Below are 12,277 nucleotides of genomic sequence, written 5' to 3'. Positions count from 1 at the left end.
CAACGACGTTCACTGACTGATTCATTAAAGAACATAGCAGAAGAAGAAGAACATAGGAGACATAAGTCTCGTCAAAATCGGGGCAGGCTATTGCGATCCACGTACGTAGAAGAGAAAATAGACGAGTCAAAATATATGCAACTCAAGATGTCCGAGGGACATAAGGAAGATGTTCCGAGCCTTTGGTTGACTAATTATTTTTCTGGTGATGCTCACTATCTTCCTGCCATGAGCTACAGGCAATATCGAGCACGCATCGCCATGCACCCGCGGACTTTGATTCTCTTACGTCTAATTCAGTGAAAGAACGACCAGCCTAACGGCAGCAAAGCCTAACGGTAGCCCAGCCTTCCAAAGTCAATGAGATCATCCGTACAATTACCTAGTACCATTGCTGGAATTCCTAATGTACCCCAATGAGCGTGAGTGAAAAGCGAGTTAAAAGTAACTTAGAACTTAACTTGAGTTACTTTGGCAAAGTTACCTGAAAAAGGAACGAGTTCCTCTGAAAGTTACCACGGCGCAAAAGCACCGAGTTAAGTTACAAGTTACCAAAAAAAAAGGAACTTAGTTACAGTAACGAGTTACCTCGAACTCTGAGAGAAAGAGAGCATCGCGCAGTGCGCAGAGCCAGACAGCGTACGATGTACTAAAACTCTCTAATACTTCACTGCCCTGTGCGGGACCGTTCCGTGTATTTTTTTTTCTCGTTTAGTCTCACCTTTCTATGTTTTAGGGCACCTTTCTGGCAGGCAGACCGCTTTTTCTTTTTCTTTTTTTCAACGCACGCCACGTCACGTATAACTAACACTGACGTTACAACCCTACACGTAAGATGCCCACGAAGCCTTCTCTGAATGATCGCGTAGTTAAATACAGCATTGAAAACCCTCTCCCTAATCTGAAATGAATGCGCTTAATTAAATCTCTGAATGTAATAACAATCCCAGCGAAAGCGACGGAGTGGAAGCTTCCCCCCGTAAGCTGTGTACTTTGAACGCGCGTTAAGGCGCGAGCGAGGCAGAATTTTCGACGCGTTAATGAGTCACGCACGCAATTAGCTTGCCCACATAATTTACGGTGCATCGGGCGCCTTCATTTCGCTCCCAGCTAACACTTCCCGTACACGGCAATTTCAGGATAGTCAGCTCAACGGAAAGAAGGAGCGAGAAATCGTATAGTTTACATGGCGAGACAGTGGAATAGTTTGGAAGAAACGAAATGACGTCAGCTGGTGTCTTTGAGTCAAAAGGGCACGCAATGGAATGTTCCACACCCAGGTGCTGTCGCCTATACAAGCATAAGTCTGAGGTTTTCTCGGGGTTTTTCGAAGATCTTCCAGATGAATGTCGGCACAGTTTCCCCTGAAGTCGGCCCAGGACAGATACTTAGGATTCTTCGTTTTCGGGTGAAACCGGATTTTTCACGATATTTGCACCCCAAAACCAATTTTCCAAAATTCGTGCAGAACCCGATTTCTCCCCGGATTTCGTGAGGTCTGTCAAGCTCATATACCTTCTTCACAGTAAGCCACGAAAGAGATGAATCACCCCATCGACCTTAATTCTTAAGCATCCAAGAAAACACCCGAATATCCTCCTGTCAGTCACCTCCTAGTTAGTACTGAAGGCCGGCTTTATTATTTTTTTTTTTGACATGTGTAGGAATTCCATGGTTCATCCCAGCAATCATCTCGGTAGCTTGATTCACACGAGTTCAGTTTCACCCGGAAACTCCCGACAACATATAAAACACGCGACAGAAAACGCCCGATTCTTCCCCAAATTTCCTTTCGAAAAAAATCACCCGATTTTTACCCCCCGAATTCCAAAAATAATAAAACCCGAAAACGAAGAACCCTACACTGACCCCGCTGTCCCCCACTCCTTCCTTCTGTCCTCTCTCCATCTATCCACATCTGTACGTCGCTCATAGCCACAGTTGCTTCGCAGCGCTAACACGGAACAAAAAAAGTAGCTAGCATACACGAACTCGAGTTTCCTCAATGTTATTGAGCATTTGCCAGTAATATGTAAGTGACACGATTAATATCGCAGTAACCAAAAGTGCGACTGCGCATGTTACTATACGAGTTGTGCAATTATATTGACACGTGAAGTGTTTCAACTCGAACTTGTCGGATAGCCATAAAAAAAATTATAAAGAAATGTTATTCTTCGCAAATACTTCCTATTACCAGAGCACACTGTAGGACTTCAGTGTTCACTATGAACCTCATCTCCGTCAAATTACCCCTAGAAATGGAATAAAGAGCATCGCCTGTATAGAGAAACACCCTACTGATTATCATCAAAATAAAGTTGTCGGTCCAAGTGAATAACAGAGACTTGTGTCTCAAATACGTACTTTCGACACAGTTACCTGACTCCAACAGAACAGCACACACAGTGAAGTGACAACGAGTGAGGAAATTTAATTGATCTATGCTAATTAATTAATTATCACACGTTCCGTTTGTACTCTTCAACAACCTCATACCTCTGAGCCACGCTGCCACAACGGTAACCGTGGCATGACAACAACAACAACAATAATCCCATTCTGTTATTTCTACGATATTTCTATCACATTCAGATCTAGCGAGGTTTACGCTACACCTGCACGAAAGCATCGAAAGTATTTCCCGCTTAGCAAAAGCCATAGGAAGTGGGCAAGCGTGTGATCACGTAACTGACGTGGTCGGCGTGCAATCAACAAACACAGGATGCGTCCTTGATTACACGCTTGCCCAGAGGAGAGCGTCGGAACTGGTCGTCTGCAACCAACGCAACCGGTTTGTGCTCAACGAAAACTTGCGGAAATCAGGTGACGTGTTCGAGCAACAAAAACAAACCGAGGAATATGAGTTCAATCACCAAGGGAGAACCTTGGTGTAGGATTAGTATTTTCGGAGATCTACCGGCATGGGTAAGGCGGAACAGAAAAAGAACGGAAGGGAGCGAGAAAGGATACAGATTTGCGTGTAGCTCGAGAGCAACTTTATGACCTGTCTCTTCAATCTTCTTTTCCGGGTTGTGTTTGCTTTTATGTTCCTGCTTCGTTGTTTCACGTCGTGTAAAGATGGGGCAAGGCCGACCGACATAGTGAGCCACAGGCAAAGCGCACCGAGACAGCCGATAGGGGTGATGTAGTTTATGTACGCGACGAATACCCACTGACACTGACACGAGTAATGACATTACCGCCTAATGTCATCCTGATCTTGAATGTAATTATTTACGAAGCTCGCGACAAGCCCTCGTCGTCTGCAACTGACTCGCGCGACTTATAGGCGAAGAAATATGTTAACAACTGACAAGACGCTATATGAAACGAAATGTACGACTTTATTTATTTATTTATTTATTTATTCATATACCTTAAGTGCCTACAGGAGGCATTTCTTAAGGGGGGAAACAGATGTACACAATACACTGCATAACGATTACAGGGTTAACACAAATAAAACCTCTCACAGTTTTGCACAAAATCATTGTATGATTGTGATGCAACGACATGCTCGGGAAGAGAATTCCAATCGCGAATGGCAGCCTGCAATGGTGAGTGATAAAAGTACTCGGTAGCCCCATATTCAGCTTGGAGTTTGAGAGAGTGGTCAACACGGCTGGAGGAGTGGTGGGCGCTTTGTAAATAGTGAGACCCCGAAAGGATAATTTTCGTCTGCTCTTCAAAAGCGGGATACCCATGTCATGCTGTGAGAGTCGTATTTTTTGTAAATAAAGCGCACGTATTTGTGCAAGTATTCCATGTTATTTTGTACTTTCGGTTTCCTCTACTTTTCGATCTTAACGAAAGAAAACACTAGGAGCAGCCAATGCTAGCCGGAAACCAGCGACATGCTCCCGCAAAAGCATCTAGGGCACGCAGCATCTACAGCAGAACACATGTGCGTAAACAGCACCACGCTCTGATGTATCCGATTACGGGCACGCATACCTAATGCAAGCACATACGCCTAACGCACCTTAAAAGGGGCACTAAAATGCAAAAACAACTTGCTCTCAAATGAAAGTCCATGTTCCAATCAGTATAATGCATGTAAAATTAGTTCACGCAGCGCTACCGTTTCTAAGAAATACGCAATGAAAACCGAGCCGTCTTTGGCGGTAACCAATGGGGTCCCCAGGAGGCAAAGATTGGCGGCATCCAATGAGACAGCAGGAGAAGCCCGCTTATACCTATCGTGGCCGTGTGGATTTGGAACGGGTCCGATCGTAGTGCTCCGTATATGCGCGGCATGATGCGCACTGCCGCATCTTTCAATACCGATCCACTACATCGTAGCATACAACAGCTCTCGCGAATGTTCCACTAACAACATTTATGTTCGCGTCCTTCGGACAGCGATGCCTGTTCGTTTCGCAACGCGCACTATGGTTTTCACCGGGACTGCTCCATGACATGGCACTATACCAGAGCACGGGATAGCAGACCTCCGCGAGGAAGGCTGACCTTCCCTACCCCATATCAAGCAACCAAGCAAGCATGCACGCAGGCAAGCCGCCCTTGTGTACGGTACGACTGCCCACGCGCAATGGCGGCAAGGCTATTTTATACGCGTGTACGCAAAACGGTAGTTTACGATTACCTAAAATTATCTAATAAATCACTCGCGTATAAGCACTTATGGGTAGAATAACGTACCATATGCTCAGAACATAACAGGCTAACGGTATAAAAGGCGAAAGATTAGTGCGCGGATAAAGGCCCATGTGACACAACCGTTGTTCTCGTCCTTATGCTTCAAAGAAAAAAAGAAAAAGAAAAATAATAATAATAATTAAAAAAGAATAAGAAGAAAAAAAACTGGCAGATTTAATACAAGTTACATGAAATCAATGGCAGCGACAGAGATGTTTTGTTTGAGCTTGTAGCGGCCGGCGCGATGGCGCTGCGGCTCACCGTCAGGGTGAGCTGACTCACCACGGAAAGCCCACTGCAAAGTCAGTGAAGTATTCTAGGGAAAAATAGCCAGAGATCTTTGGCTGCACGTATAACATATGTGTAAGTCCGTCGAACTCAAACGTCGGGGGGCGCCAGAACTTCGCAGAGACCAGAAAACACACGACCACTTCGTAGCTTTGAAAAGACACGACTACTTTATTTACAAAAAGAAGGGAGAGACAGAGGCACAAGAAACAGTGACCAGATGCGCCTCTCGGAAGACGTTGCTTTGGGTATCAGGTTACACTGACCCATTCGGGGACGTTCCAGCGAGGGGTGCAGGTGCAGCCCCCCATAAATAACATGAACTGGTTGACAAGCCCCCGTGGCTCACATGAACAGTAAAAAAAACACAGTTCGACTGGCATCGTCAACAACATTCTCCGTTACTTTGTTACACGTTGTGATATTCGCCACATATGTTTGAAAGTCAAACGTCGCCATGCCAGTACTGGACAGCTGTTTCGGCCTTCTTGGGCCTCATCAGCAGAACGCAGGCTATTTTTTCCCTAGAATACTGCAGTGGGCTTTCAGTGGCTCACCCTGACGGGAGGAATAACGTGTTACGTGACCTTCTGACGCCATCCGCTCAAACGTTGCCTGCCTGCGTACTGCTGATGAGGCCCAAGAAGGCCGAAACAGCTGTCCAGTACATGGCGACGTTTGACTTTCAAACATATGCTATACATGCAGCCAAAGAGCTCTGGCTATTTTTTCCCCTGAGAGGCAATCGAGTTCCGTAGATTCCAATGGGTCCGATTTGCCTCCGTGAAAAACACGGACAAGAAAAACGCTAGCGCGAAATATGGGCCCTATAGAGAGTTTTAGTACATCGTACGCAGAACCATCAAGGCTATCCCTTACGTACGCAAAGGCGATAACGTACGACGCCATTGTAGTCGAACCGGCCGAACACGAAGTGGTCAAGCGAGCAAGAGAGCAAGAGTTGTCTCGCATTCTGTGAGGCCGGCAACTCCTTCACTATAGCACCACCACCAAAGTTGTCTCGCCACACATACATGCACTGGGTGATGATGAGGTGGGCGATTCACCGCCGCTGAGGCAAAGCTGAAAGTTGTCAAGGACGACGTAGGAATACAATTTGCGAGTTTCACATAACGGAAACATCAAGGAAGAGAAGTTGCCATTAATGAACTTAACGCTTCTAATTGCTGCGAATGAGACTCGGTATGTCGGCGCCCACAAAGGAATGTATGAGACCTAGCACAACGCTTTAACTCCTGGATGTCAGATACCATGACTGGCGTTCGTGACAGCACTTTAATTTTGCCTCTTCCAATTCAGTTTCCCTCTTTCTTTCCCCTCAAATTATATTAAATAGATCAACTTGATTGAAGTAGATTGGAATAACATTTGTTGGACTGACGACTACGACAGCTGGAGTTAAAACCTGCACCCGCACGCACACTATTCTTATTAGTAACGTATATACTGTTCACTTTGATGTGTAGTCGCTTCCGGTTATCGCTGCCGCTCAACAGGTTATGGGCCCACGAGACTGCTGGGTGTTCGACGCATAGGGCGGACGGTCTTGGGTCTAGGACGGCGGGCTGCCTTGGTTCAAGGATGGCGGAGTTTGCAGCAGCCAAGTCTGCAGAAGCGAAACTGACCGGCACGAACTAGCTGGCGTGGAAATTCAAAGTCAAGATGATACCTGGTTGGCCGTACGCGGAGGAAGTGGGTCCGGAAACCCCGACGTCGTCCTGGATTGCAGGTGACAAGAAGGCGCAGAGTACAATCTGTCTGAGTGTCGAAGGCATCCAAATTGTACGCGTCTGCAAGTATAAGACTGCAGGAGAGATGTGGGAAGAGCTCCCGAAGGTACGCGAGCGGGCAAATCTCAGCAACCAGCTGTACCTGCTGAGGAAGTTGTATCAGTCACATCTCGGGGCAGAGGAGGACATGCACAGTTACGTCCGGCGCACCTTAGAACTGGTATATTGAACGGCTCAGAGGGATTGGACAGGAGACTACAGGTTTCCAGGTAGGTGCTTTGCTCCCTAGTGGTCTTCCTGAGACCTACCAGGCACTCGTGACAGCTCTTGATGCTCGTCCGGATGAAGGGCTAACGCTCGAGCTCGCAGATGAGTGCAAAAGAAAGGAGGATACTTTGGTAGGACCACCTAATTCTGAGATGGCGCTGCGAATCGAGGTGCGTGGGGCGCAGGTGCTTTCTCCACATGCTGGCAGGGAGTGCTATTATTGCGAGAAGTTGGGTCACGTCAAGAGAGGCTGTCCGGCACGAAGAAACGGGAAACGGTTGTCTCCCAAACAGTCCACTAGTCAAAGGGCGAGAGTTGCTACATCAGATGACTCCATAACAGGTCAAAGTCAATAACCACCTGTTTTATATCATATCCTAAAAATAGTGGGCGGGGTTGCTCTATTACGCTATACGTGACTCTTCTGCACGTTCGCAGGTCGTCGACCTTCCGTGTTCTGTGGTGAAATCCACCGCGATAAACTCCGCAATAAAATCACTCACATGTTAGTCCAAAGCAAGGCGATTTCACGCCGAATCAGGTGGAGTCGATCTCGCTCGATTTTTTTTTCTTCTTTCAAACATATATCAAAGCCTAACCTCTAGAAAGCATATTGGTAGTAATTTTTTAATTAATTATCGTTCATACGCTGACGTTTCGAACAGCGCTTCTGTGAAGTTTGACGTCACGAACCATTCAAGATATTCAGCTGATTAATTTTTTTTTCTCGTACTCTTAGTGGTGGGTCGCATTGCCTCCTGGGTTCTTAAGATTCTTAAGTCTGCCTTTCTCCAATTAAAAAATCGCGAGGTGGCGTCATTTGTAAAATTTGGCACTTCTCGACACCACACAGATCTCCTATCAATAGTGATACCTAAAAGAAATTTACGTCATTGTGATCGCCTCGGAATGCCATTTCTTCTCGCAGCCAGCATCTCGTTTTATGATTAGGAGCAATGGGCCCAATGGTCGTTTTGTTAGGGGTGGTCCAGCGTAAAAGGGTGAATTCAACAGCGCGCTTTTGGGTAATTTGCACCCCTGAAACGTAACTTCGCCCATCTCTAAAGCAACTTTTTCTTTGATGTGCTCTTTTCAGCCATCACGAACAAAGTTTCAGAGAAATATGAACGACGTCATGAATGGGCATTTACCCATATTCGGTGGACCACAGCTCACAAAACGACCCGGTTGGGCGCATTGCTCCTAATCACAAAACGACGTGCTTCCTGCGAGAAGAAAATGTATTCAGATGCGATCACAATTTTGTAAATTCTTTTTAGATATCTATGTCGATAGGAGGTCAGTGATGTGTCGGAAAAGTTCAAAATTTTACAAATGACGTCACTTTGAGTTTTTTTAATTGGACAAGGGCCGACCTTAGAATCTTCAGAACCTAGGAGAGAATGCAACCCACCACTGAGAGTGTGTGAAAAACAAGTTCAGCTGAATATGTTGAATGGTTACGAAGATACGTGACGTCAAACTTCACAGGGAGCGCTGTGGTCGAAACGTCTGCATATGAACGATAATTAATTAAAAAAATGACTACCAATATGCTTCCTAGGGACTAGGCTTCTATATATGTTTGAATAGAAAACATGCCAGGCGAGTGAGATCCACACAGTCTGGTTCGGCGTGAAATCATCCTGCTTTGGACTAACATGTGAGTGATTTTTTCGCGATAGCGGGGTCGGTGGATTTCACCGACGATGACGCATGAAATTTCCGATTACGAAATTTTCCACGCGAGTTGCGTACATTTTCCTCGTTTACACCGAGCACGCCGTGGTCCAAGCGACGTGGACGCTGGTGTGGTGGACGGGGTGACTGGACGCAGGGCCCCCCTGGCTTAGGGTGCGGTCTTCGCGCGCGCGCGATGGCAAAGCTACGCGTTGTGGTTGTTGTGACAGCTGTTGTTTTTCGCGAGAGTGGGGTTCATCGTGGTGGATTTCACCACGGAGCACCGAAGGTCGACGGCCTGCGAACCTGCGGACGAGTTATGTATAGTGGAAGGGAGCAACACCGCCCACTGTTTTTAAAATATGATGTAAAACAGATGGTTCGCCACGCGCATGCGCTCTGGTGGAGAGACCGGGGTACACTAGAGCGTTGTCCTGTTTACGCACGTGTGTTCTGACTGCCTAGTTTTCTGTACGATTGGAACTCACCCCGGTAAGTTACTCCATGCGCTATCGTTTGTTGACGCGGGGTGCGATGTAGATTTGTAGGCCTGGAAGGTAGGTGTTGTTCTCCGTAGATAGCGTGCATGGTGTTTTGGTGTGCGAAGTTTCTCATTTTGGTGTGTCCACATCACTGCACGTTGAGTCTGTGCTATGCGATCGCCCTCAGATTGTGCATTCGAAATTATATTGTGCATATAGATATGATACCATACCATATGATAACAGCGTACGTGTGGATTAACGCCTCTGCATGAGATGACAAGTTCCAATATGCGCGTGCATGGGCAAGCTAAAATCGCGTGAGCACGAAGAGTTGTCCACGGGCAGCATGAGTGAACGCTGGAAATTCGTGTTGCGATATTGTGGAAAGTGTGTGCGTTGAAAAGCTGCTCTCTCTATGGGTGGTTCTCGCGTCCCCAATGTGACACGTTTGCGCACGATGAATCTATGTGGTGCGAACGCCATAAACCTGTAATATTTGTAATTGTGATTCTCTTAAGGTGAACATATTTTTTCCTGAGAGGAACTTGTTCATAATGTGACAAGCTTTGCGCATTTTGAATCTGCGTGATCATCCTAAATCTACCATTCATATTTCTAATGGTGCTTCTTGCTCTTCGGTGGTGCTCTTGTTAGTGCGTATACTTCCTCATGTAAATTTCTTTTAGGTATTGTTATTGAAAGAAGATCAGTGAGGTGCCGAAAAATTGGCTAATTCTACAAATGAGGCCACTTTGCAATTTTTTTTAACTGGACGAAGGCAGAGTTTAGACTCTTCAGAACCTATAAGTAGGGTTCCGAGTTTTCGGAGTTTTCGTCTTAAAAAATTCGGAGTCTGTTTATCGGAGTTTCCAACTTTTCGGAAATTCGGAATTTCTCGAAGAAATAAAAAGCCTGAAAAATTTGTGCTGTCGTTGCTGGAGACAAGGGACGCAAAGCTGCCAACGTGACAGGTCCTGGCGGAAAAGATGTGCAAGGAAGGCTCTATGCTCCAGATCGGCGGGTTATAGAGGACGCAGGAAGTTCTCTGCAGTGGAAAGTTACAGGAAGAAAGCACCCTCGACACAGCAATGCCTGTTCGCGAGAAGCCACATGTACCACACCAGGCATGGGTGGGAGGAAACCAACAGAGGAGAGGAATACGGGGACCTCGGGAACTACTTTATTGCTTCCACCAAGGAAAGATGCGGACCTCCGATAGGTGGTTATCGAGGCGGCGTGTTGCACTGGGGACAACGACAGCTCAAGTTAAAAACTGCACCCGCACTATTCTTATTAGTAAAGTGTCCATTCACTCCGACTTGTAGTCGCTTCCGTTGGTGAGTCGGTGGTCCGTTTATCACTGCCGCTCAACAACATTCATCAGGTGAACCCTGCTTGTTTCATTTTTTGTTTGGTTTTTCTTCTTCTTCTTTTTTTTTAAGTGCGTCTTGGTAAAGTTGAAGTAGACTTTCCTACTTCCCTTTCTATTCAAGAGTACCGGAGTATAGTCTGACCCAACCTAGTCGGGTCTCCATGTTTTTTATATTTCAATGAACCAATCAATCGAGGTTGGAATTACGACTTCCAATCGTTGCAGACATTAGCATATTTAGGCGCAGGAACGACCTCCCCTACGCTTATTATAAAGTAATAAAAGAATTTCATGTCGGCTCCATCTTTGTTGTGAAGTCTTCGTGGTGATGCTTTTCCCGCATCGCAACGCTTCATGCGGCGAAGGTACCTTGTAGGGTGCGTATTTTGCTGAAGCTCTACAAATACGAGTGCCCCGGAAACCTTGCAAGTGTGATTCGCAGCGCCACAGAACGCATCATTGGATTCCTTATTTCCAATATCCGAAGCACTGCAGAAACTATAAAGAAATAGCTGCGAGGTTTATCTCAAGACACACTACGTACAAAGAAATATACGATGGACCACCGCCATGTTTCAAAGTAGGGCAGCTGCCTTATAAAAGCTTACCCAACGGGGATGCCACGATATTCCTCCGTTAAGAATCCACCGTTTAAAATCCCAGATGTTCAAAATACCAGATTTCTAAATTAAAGCTTTAATGTGGAAAATGGCGGCATGATAGTGTTGCATAATATACATATTACTGACAAACCTCGCAGTATTGCGTGATTTTGACGTCAGTAGAAATCATTGTCATGAATAAAAACCAGGTTTTTGGCTACCAGTCAGGCTTAGCATGGCGGTCACATCAGAGCAGCAAAAATTATTAGATTTTGGTTAGGTTAGTTTTCAGAGCTTAGGTTAGTTTAGGTGCTTTTTGACAGTTCACCACGCCGTTGGGGGGCTATCCACACAGTTGGGCACGCACGCAACGCTACGCTAGCCCCGTTTGGGATTTTGAGCATATGGGATTCTAAACGGTGGATTCTTAACGGTGGCATTTCGGGATACCCCCTACCCAACATGGCTTCCATTTTGATTGCTTTCCCATAGGGATTCGGAGGTTTTTGGCTGTAACTTTGGATTGCGACGTCGAATCGGTTTGAAATTTACCGCGATGAAACGTACCAATTAGAGTTCCACGCGGACACAGGAATTTTCCACCTGCATTGAATAACTGGAGAGTACGGCGCGCCGCATGGGTAAACGTTTAAACCCCTGTATACCAAACTCTTTCAGGTCACGCACAAAGGCCGTGGCCCAGCGTCAGTCACGTCACATTATTTCGCACACACACGTACACATAAATGGGATGATGATGTGGTGCGTTCTTTTGCAGATGCTCAGTGTGCAATAGAAAATGCAAATTTAGCAATGAAATTGCAGAAAATTTACCCGGATGTTCAACTTCAAGCCGCGAAATGTCAAAGTTCTTCAAAGCGGCAGCACTGTTCAAGTTGCATCACGCTGAAGTTACGAAAATAACTTCAAACGAACGCTTCCTTCCAAACATACAGGGTGTTCAAAATCAAGCTTTCCACTAGCACTTTATAAATAGGCGCACAAAAGAAGACTGGTGCTATTTTTCTGTTCCTTGAGTAAGAAACAGGTGCTACATAATTAGCAGCACCTGTTTCTTACATAAGTAGCGTATAGTTATCATTCGGTTTCCTGTCATCGCTGTGTTTGCGTAGCGCTCGTGAAAGCTTAATTTTGAACACCCTGTATAGT

At 45.9% G+C, this 12,277-nt stretch overlaps 1 protein-coding gene across 3 annotated transcripts in view; it reads left to right on the top strand.

Annotated features, from left to right (window-relative positions):
• The window catches only part of LOC135399080 (carbohydrate sulfotransferase 3-like), a 34,267-nt gene that overhangs the window by 8,833 nt on the left and 13,157 nt on the right, over positions 1–12,277 (top strand). The gene's annotated exons all lie outside the window — the stretch shown is intronic.

This window comes from Ornithodoros turicata, chromosome 6 (genome assembly GCF_037126465.1).
Source record: "Ornithodoros turicata isolate Travis chromosome 6, ASM3712646v1, whole genome shotgun sequence".
Classification (NCBI taxonomy): domain Eukaryota; kingdom Metazoa; phylum Arthropoda; class Arachnida; order Ixodida; family Argasidae; genus Ornithodoros; species Ornithodoros turicata.
Note: the sequence above shows the minus strand (reverse complement) of the source record. Positions and strands in the feature narration are given on the sequence as shown.